The sequence below is a fragment of the Apteryx mantelli genome, chromosome 16 (genome assembly GCF_036417845.1).
Source record: "Apteryx mantelli isolate bAptMan1 chromosome 16, bAptMan1.hap1, whole genome shotgun sequence".
NCBI lineage: Eukaryota > Metazoa > Chordata > Aves > Apterygiformes > Apterygidae > Apteryx > Apteryx mantelli.
In genome coordinates, this window is record NC_089993.1 from 7,648,939 (window position 1) to 7,657,770 (window position 8,832).

General features: G+C 45.7%; 1 protein-coding gene across 3 annotated transcripts in view; it reads right to left on the reverse strand.

The window, feature by feature from the left end:
* Positions 1 to 8,185, reverse strand: part of CARHSP1 (calcium regulated heat stable protein 1) — a 40,862-nt gene extending 32,677 nt beyond the window's left edge. The window contains exon 1 of one of the 3 annotated variants that reach the window (XM_013940220.2): positions 8,095 to 8,185. The gene's annotated coding sequence lies outside the window, so the exon portion shown is untranslated. Of the gene's footprint in view, positions 1 to 3,292; positions 3,414 to 6,210; positions 6,291 to 8,094 lie in introns of those variants that run through there. The other 2 variants (XM_067306110.1, XM_013940219.2) reach the window with 2 other exon arrangements.
* Positions 8,186 to 8,832: the final 647 nt, after the last annotated feature.

The following is an 8,832-nucleotide window of genomic DNA, read 5'->3' on the forward strand; positions in this document are numbered from 1 at the left end:
TGTGGTTTACTTTTATCAAGTAACTGATGTAACTGAAAACATGCAACCCCCTTTTACCAGCCTCTCGAAATCGCATCACCAAAAGCAAGTCACCAAACAATAACCACTAAGAAGGCAGGAGCCCATAAAACAATATAGTCCCTATTGCTAGAGTGCCCTGGCCAACTTGACTGGCTGTGAGGTGTAAAGAAACTAAACATTAAACAAATACTAACATTAAAAAAAAATTCCTCCCCAACTGGAAAGTCAAGAATTCATGTTTGTTTCCTGGACACAGACTACTGTTTGTCTGGACAGCCTTTGATATAGCAAATGGCCACGAATTTGCAAGCTTGGAAAAAGCAACACTCCTGGAAAGGTTTTAAGACAAGGAGTTGGGCTTTAGGAAGGCAGTGTGACTTCCAAAGACACAGAGCTTCCGCTAAGTAATACATGCCTCCCACCTGCTCTGCCCAAAACAAGCAGCCAGAAGGCAAGGTGAGCACCAGAGACACTAGGCTGGTTATAAACCTCCCTATGCCAGCTGTGGGTCCTTATCCCAACAGTCCCTTTGCCACTGCAGTATCTGGGCAAACAGCTGCTGCCTTTTGAGAGCAAAGGTTCACACTCGGATCCTCTAAATCATTTTTAATTTTTTACTTTTAGTCATCAAAAAGCTCCAGATATAACAGGCAGCTGTGTCCCCGCAGTGCCTGGCAGCCTGTTCTCCACCACAGGAAGCATTCACCAGCTCCGACGTGGCACGCGGGACCGCACGCAGCTCAGCTAGATAGTGACCCACCGCCGCGGCCCCACTCCGCAGCACGGCATGGGAGCACTCGTCATCATGCTGCCCATGTTGCACCAGCATTTCATGAAAAGCGCAACACCAGCGCTCCAACCCAATTCTGCTTCCCACTGCAGTTAACCCAGCAGTGCCCAGGTTTTATCAGCCCATGAGCTCCAATTCTAAATAGCCCCCACACGTACTTTTTTTCCTTCCTGGGATCAGCCTTAACTCCCTGTCACTTCAGACAACGCCAGAGGCCATAAGCTGCCCATGAGGCACAGCGATGGTTTAATATTCAGAGAAAATATTTGGTCAAGGCTCTCTGTTTTCCTTCGTCCAGCACAAGGCACTCTGTAATCAGATAGGCACAGAGCCATCAGGGTAAAGACCAGGGTCGTGTAACACAGCACGTGGAGGCCTCCGTGCTTTTCCAGAAGACTGTAAACAGAGCCCTCCCAGGCAGCACTGTTCTCCGTGGAAAGCCACCCAGGGATTTAACTGTAGGGTTATTTTGTTTTCTCGTGGCTTGTATCCCTCCACTATTTGATCACCTTTCAAAGTGACGCTGCAGCTCAACACCCAAGCGCATCTTCCCAGAGCAGTTGCTAGGTGAAATGTGCATTCAGAGAGAGGGCACTGAACAGAATTATCACCCAAACCGCCTGAGACGAACCCAAAGGCCAAATTCACATTTACTATCCTTGAAATACCCTAGTATTTAAACATCCTTTGAGACCTTCACTATATCACAAAGTTCTCCCCACAGAAATGCAGAATTCGGGGCAAAAGTTAGATTAGCCTAAGAATTTCAACATTCACACAATGGACAGTATGTCAAAAATTTAATGTAATTTCCCTTTGACTACTATTTAGTTTCCAAATTGCATTAATAATGAAGCAATCTCCTTATGCTAGTGTCATTATCCCCAAGATACTCAATCATTATTTAAAATGGATTTCTTCAGTTATGTCATTATTTATCTGTATTTTAAATCATCCCAATGGAAAAAGAAGCTGTAGAACAGCCACAAATAAAAGGCAAATAAAGAACTAGCAAAACTCTGCAATCAGAGAAAAAGACTGTTGCATCAGAGGAACCATTCAGCTGAAATGGGATGGGATTTTCTAGGCTGTTTGATCCCTGTCCATTAGGGTGAGGTCAGCTTCTAAGAGCCGAATCCACACCTCATTTACCAGTAAGCCCTGCAGCCAAATCAGAGAAGATGCAACTCAACTTGCATGGTATTTTATGGCTTCTTGAGGGGAGAGAAGGAAGAGCAAACAACAGAAGCATAATTTTAATGCATTCCACATGTCCCACAAATGGCAAAAATGAAAGCAAAGTAAGTGTCTTTCTACACTGTGAAGAGACAAAGAAAGCATCAGTTCAGTTCATATTCTCTCCCCAATATACCTTACAGCTGACATTAAAGCGGAGATGGTGGTCTGAGAAGCCGCCCCTGTGATCGAATGGATTCCCCATCTCTATACCCTCTTCTGTTCCTTAATGTCTTTTTTCAGTCAGTTGAGGAAAAAAAAAAAGCAAAGTTTTCCTCTAAAGTGATCTGGCTTGTGCTTGTTTAGAAAACTCTTGCTCTGCAGTAAAAGGCAGCTGTTTGTTCTCAGACGGGAGACAGTACGAGGAGAAGCAATATTACAACAGAGAGAGCTCAACACAGTTTTATGGAGCACCATCTTTTTAGCTGCATCTGAGCTAAAGAGCCTGGGCAAAACAGGCAGACTGTTTATTGACTCATTTAGTGCTATTCCTGATGGCAGGGGTTCTATCAAACAAGATATATCCACATGCATGTTATGAAAAATGAAAACAGGCACCAAGAGAAAAATTCCAATTCCACTGCCTAGCTAACAGAGGCTGGCTTAGAGGAACAAAATTACAGCTCTGACAGAGAAGAAAGCAGTCCATGCCTACTACTGCTTCACCCAGGCTCTGAATTATCCACTACAACCCTCAAGAGACAGCCCCGACAGACAGTAATAAACAGAAATGAACAAAGAACAGTTCAGGAGGAAGAGGAAATTAAGATTACTGATCTGTCCAGAGGGCTGCCTTAGACGTGCTGAAAAGACAATATTAGACTGAGATATAAAGAAGCAAAACAACTGTTTCTACCCTGCTCTGGAAGAGCAGAAAAAGCAGTTAGTCAGATGAATGCTTTCTGTTTTTCATTTTATCTGTACTGTGCTGGGGGGTACCAACCATGCAAACTCAAGTCACCACTCTCCGCCTTTACTTTCTCTGCATAGTGTTTCATCTGTTTCACTTTGTTTTGTTCTCTGCAACAACCTGTTGAGACAAGCAGGATATTTGAGTTTTGTTTTTCAAAACTGTGGCGCAAAAAATACATGGCATTTCATTCCTTTTTTCGTACTGAAAGATGGTCAACTTTCTGCTGTCCAGCTAACCTCTCCGTTATCAGCTCTGCTGCCCAACAACCATGTGCTGATTAAGAAGGCTGCTTCTAACACCGAAAAAGGGAAGTAATCAGCATTCGTACTAACCGGCTCCCCTGCCCCTGGGTTGCAGAGGAAGTTGATTCAAATTCAATTTCTCTCCTTACTCTCTGGCAGGAATCTTCCAGACGAGTGGCAGATTAATCATCAACTCTTGCCGCTAATATTCAGAATATTTATCAATGTAGCTTTGAAAGGTTACAATGTCATTAAATTTTGCCAGTGATGATCCTCAATAATATTCCTTCATGTTTTGACCAGTTTCTATCACTTCCCTGCTGAGTCTATTCCATAGGCATTGATGCAGAAATGGTTCCTGATAAATTAAGACTTAAACATAGAAGAAAAGGTGAAAGAAATCAATAACAATTTTCATCCTGAAGCTATCCCAGCCATGACTAGGCCATTGACTAGTTTCTCCTTTCTTGATCTTGCTTTTATTCCCAAACACATATACTGCTGTACCCTCACTTTCACGCACATGCATAATCATGCTTTAATGGTAACTTGACCACCCTAGTTTAGTCCTTTCAATCCCCCCTTAGAACTTATGCCCTTCCAGTGCTAATGTACGTGTGCTTCCTCTTCCCTCCAGCCTATCTACACTTCCCTTGCAGCCACGCTCATAAATCAATGCAATATGTCAGGGAGAGTTCAGTAGTCGGCAGCAGGCGCAGTCCCCTCTCACCCTCCGCTTGCTTACTGCTAACAGCCGGGGCAGCAGTCAGGTCCAAACCTAAGGACATCCCTTCCTTTTCACAAGACAGTGAAGGCCTTGAGTACTTCTCAACCGCACAGCCCATCTACCATGAAACAGAGTTGGGGGAAAGAAGGCTTTCTTTACTTCTACCATTACTCTATTTAAGCACAAAAAAAAGGAGAGCAATCTTGGCTGTTGCCTGTTTGTGCTATCACCTATAAACAAATCCCTCACACCAAACGTCATTCAAGGAACCGCATTTCATGTGGTGTAATACCAACATGGTCTTGGTGTTAAAAGACAAGCAGAGCAGGAAGGAAGAAGGAAGGAGGGGCAGTTAGCAAACTTGTATCAAAAAAGGAGGGATTTACTAGTATTCAATACGTTCATATGTATGATGCATTTAACTCTTCAAGTATGTATAAAGATTTGCTTTACCAAAAGTACAACACTAGCTGAACACCAAGGTGTCATATAAGGAGGAAGAAAGAAGTCAGCATTACATAGCTTTTTTTTTGGCCACTTTCAAATTATTTGTACCCAACCTAAGGATTTCTGTGTATACATGCATGCAAGTAAATAAGGTGCTGATCAAGACACATCCACCATGAGCAAACCGCAGTGATGCAGAACCTCAGGGGGCTGGAAAGGGTCCTCGTGGCAGGACTGGGAGCAGCACCTCTGGGAGGAGAGAGAAGCCGTGCCACGGCGCGACCATTCGTGCCACATGCGGGCACCCGATGTGCTACCAGGGGCAGCTGGATGAGCACTCTCCCCCAAAGGGCCACTCACTGAAGCCGTGGTTTTGTTTCCTTTTGCACATCGCACACGGCAAGTGAACATGCATTCACCACCAGGGAACAGGAACCCCTTCCTGAGTTCTTTGGTGCGCTGATCAACTTGTTTATAAACACAAAAAATCTTCATCTATGCATACATTAAAAAATTGGTTTTAATCCTTGCTACATGTTAGTAAAACTGCTTTAGAATTAACAATATGTTAAGAGATATTTCCACAAATGCAGTTGTAGAGGACTTGCACTTAAACTGATACACAATACTAGCCATCTTACATTACTGATAATCAATAAAAGGAAAAGAAATATGTTTGCCAAACAGAACGGTATAAAAATCAGAAGGTGAAACTTAAGAATAATAGTCGCAAAAACCCACTAAGCCTCATGAAAAATAATAATCAGAAGCATCATGTCAAAGCAGCCTTTACAATCCCTCAGATTGTCTTAAAGAAATCACAGCTGGCACTAGAGGTTTTGCAAACAACATTTCTCAGCAGTAGCTCTGTAGTTCCAGTAAAAACAACATCAGAAAAGAACATGAAATTCCCTCCCTAAATTACTTGCAATCCAAATTTGAAGGCACAAATCCAAAAATTAAACTTGGTGACTTCTCCACCAAAGTGAGAAATGTGATGTACAGATGTACTGCACAAAAAAACAGTAGAAGAAATAGGATTTTTTTCAGATTTAGTGACTAGAGGTGCTAACTGTAACAGCTAACTGTTCATCTAACAGCAAAAGACCCTCCATCAAGACCTGGTAAAAAGTTTTGCAGCACGCATCTAAGCAACCAACACAGTTAGAAGCTGCTGCTTCCTGGTGGAAGGAGGCTGTTATTCAGCATGCTTTGCCTTTGCTTGCGCTTGAGAAAACAATGTTGAGTGTAACGACGACACATCCCCAGGTCACAAGTGCAAAACAGCACTCATGAGAAACACTAGGCTTAGTAGCTTAAGTTAAACAGATCCACTGAAATGAGAGAAGATCTAAGCACGATTCACCCTGCAGCAGGCACATCAACCTGAGTGTTTTGTCCCCGCCCCCTCCCCCAGCGAGTTACTTCAAGTCCTTCTGCCCCAGCCGAGGCGGCTGCTCATGCTGCCCACAATGCGCTCGCACAGGGGGAAGTGAAAGGGTCCTTTCACTGCGCTACACCCCGGGTCCGCTGCTGTGTATTCGGGGGGGGGGGGGGGGGAGGGAGGGGAAAAAAGAGGGGGAAAAAAAGAAGAAAAAGAAAAGAAGAAAAAAAAGAAGGAAAAACAAGAAAAAAGAGGAAGAAAAAGAAGAAGGAAAAAAGAAGAAGGAAAAAAGAAGTAGAAGAAAAGACGCCGCCGCGAGCCCTCCAGGCGCGGCACGTCCGGCGGCGCTCGGCAGCCGCCCCGGCCGCCCCCTGCTCCCCGCCGAGCCCCGCCGCGCTCCGCCGCGCTCCGCTGTGCCCCGCTGCGCCGCGCTCCCCGGCCGCCGCTCACCTCGGGCTCGCTCCGCTCGGCTCCGCTCCGCTCCGCTCGGCGCGGCCGCTGCGGGCCGGGTGCGGGGCGGCGCTGGCGGGCGGGCGGGCGGCCGCGCTATAAGGCGGGTGGGCCGCGCCGCGCCGCTCCGCTCCGCCCCGGGCGCTCCGGGGAGGTCGGGGCTCGCGAAGCAAAACCGCACGTGGCTGCGCGCTCCTCGCTAACTGCGGAGCGAGCGCGGCGCGGCGCCCCCCGGAGCACGGACACGAGCTGCTGCGGGCCGGGGGCCCACCTCAGCCCTGCTGCCAATGAAGTGACAATATTGAACTGGAGCTTTAGGGGAGAAAAATGGGGTTAGGAAGGATTATACGGTCAGAGGAGCTGGTTAAACCTCTGAAGGTACCCAGGAGCAATCCTAGTAGATCTTCCTGGTTTTTCCACCGAGAAGGGATGAGGAAGCTAGCTGTGGCGCAAGCTGATGAGAAAGCGCGGGGCCTGTGCTCTCTAGTAACATCACTTGCCCCTATTTGGCATCTCCGGTGTGAACCGGCGCTGTGCAGTTCTGCCACAGCAGGGCCTGAAGTGGAAGCTGCAGCAAGACAAATGATGAGAAAGTAAAGTGCAGTGATGAGGCCAGATTGCCAGTGCCATGGGCTTTGCTAGGAACACAAGGATCATTGGCTGATGCTAGATCAGAGTCATAGCTGTGTTCATCCAGTATCTGGTCACCAGAGACCAGTGTCATCCTCAGCTTCAGAGGAAGGGTAATTCTCTTGGCCTTCAGAATAGGATTTAAAACCAAAGGAGGTGCATCTACTTATGCCAAAGATCAACTTTGATTCTTGTGGGATCTGCCAGTACCTATGGTCTCCATGATTGCTCCCCAATCACCTCACCCTCTGAATCCAGCCAAAAGCACCATCCAACCTATTTTCTTGGCTGGCCATCCTAAGAGATAGACTCCTGGAACTAGTGTTATCGGTGCTTTCATTTACGCACAATTTTCCTAGAGGATGATAACACACTATTTTAAAGCATGGTTTTAAAAACGTGGCTTAGGCACTGTATTCTTTCTGGTTCTTTCCTGTTTATAGGTGACAAACAAAGCAGGTCCTAGCATCATTACAGAGGCAACATTATTTATAGGAGATAAAAGTATATGTTCTTTTAGCCAACCTTAACCGCATAAAAATGAGTAATGTGCAAATTATGCGCTAAGATCTAAGATACAGGATATAAAAGAGGCAGTGCAACATGAGGTAAATCAGCTTTCTATGCCAACCATATGGTTTTCCTCCGAAATACCTTATCTCTCTGTCCACTTCCGTTCCACACAAGACCTTACCTCTTCATAGCATATATAATAATGAGACTAATGACTTCTCCTCAGAATATGAACTTTATTCCTGGAATTTTTGTGTTTTGTTTCATGTGGCCAGACTGATTTTTTATAGGAAGAGGAAGATAGAGGGGAAGCAATACGTAAATAAGTGATGTTTAGAAAAATTCCCTCAGTCATATGGTCTTGCATTATAGCTGTGCCTTCCTCAAAAGTTCAGCACTCGTGAGGTCATCTCTCTTTTCCCCTCTCTCCTTCCTCTCCCCCAAACATATACGCACAACATATGGGACTGGTCCACAGTCATAAGATTTGTTTTCAAGATTAGATCATGGATTTTAGGGACCCTCGCTCTGTGTGTGCATGCATGTGTGTTGTGCGTCCCAGCTGTCACAGCTAGGAAATGAGATTTTGGCTGCAGTTGTTTTCACCAGCTGCTGGAAACAAGAGAGCTTTCAGCTTCCCCTGAACTCCAAGCTTTTAACAGATTCGATATTTCCCTCCCCTTCCCTTTCCCTCACAGAATGATTAATAACCAGTTAATCATCTTCAGCACATGTTCATACCTTGCTCTCTCTCTCCGTCTCAAGCTTGAGGCGGCCGCAGCAGGGAAGCGTTTGCTCCTTTCCCAGGATACAGACAGGCCTAGGAAGGCTCCCAAGATGACAGTTTTGGGGATAGGATGGCAAGGCGCGGACTGGCAGTCAGAAGGAGGAGGACATGGGTTTGCCTGGAGCTGCTGGGTTCCCCTGCCTCTCTCCTGTCCTGGGGATGGCACTGGCTGATCCCCTGCTTATCCGAAATGGCTCTATGCTGTTGCAGGGACCAAAAACTCCCCTCTGCAGTCCTGATAGGGAGAAAACAGGAGGATTTCTTGAGAGCACAGCATCATTATACCACTTTTCATTCATTTAAAGTATTCAAAGCGCAATTACTTACACAATTTGAGTTGAAGAAATGAGTGTGTAGGGGGGAAATGTATCGGCTAATGTGATTCATTAGTAAAGGTGGGTGAAATATGTCCCTGCGCAACAGCTAGGATGAGGTGACTTGAACAGGTCTTAAAAGATGAGACTAGAGCTGGCGGGTACTCAACACAAGGTGAATACTGTCCACCACTATTAAAAAGGCATGACTTCGTCTAGGACCACTCACATACAGGAAATGCAAGCCTCATTTCTAATTCCTGCTTGTGCACTGAGTTTTGAAACTATTTAATCTAAAAGATATGGTTGGCACAAGCACAAAGGGTGTAAGCTAGACATGAATAAACTGTGCCTGGAAATTAGAAGCAGGCTCCTGAT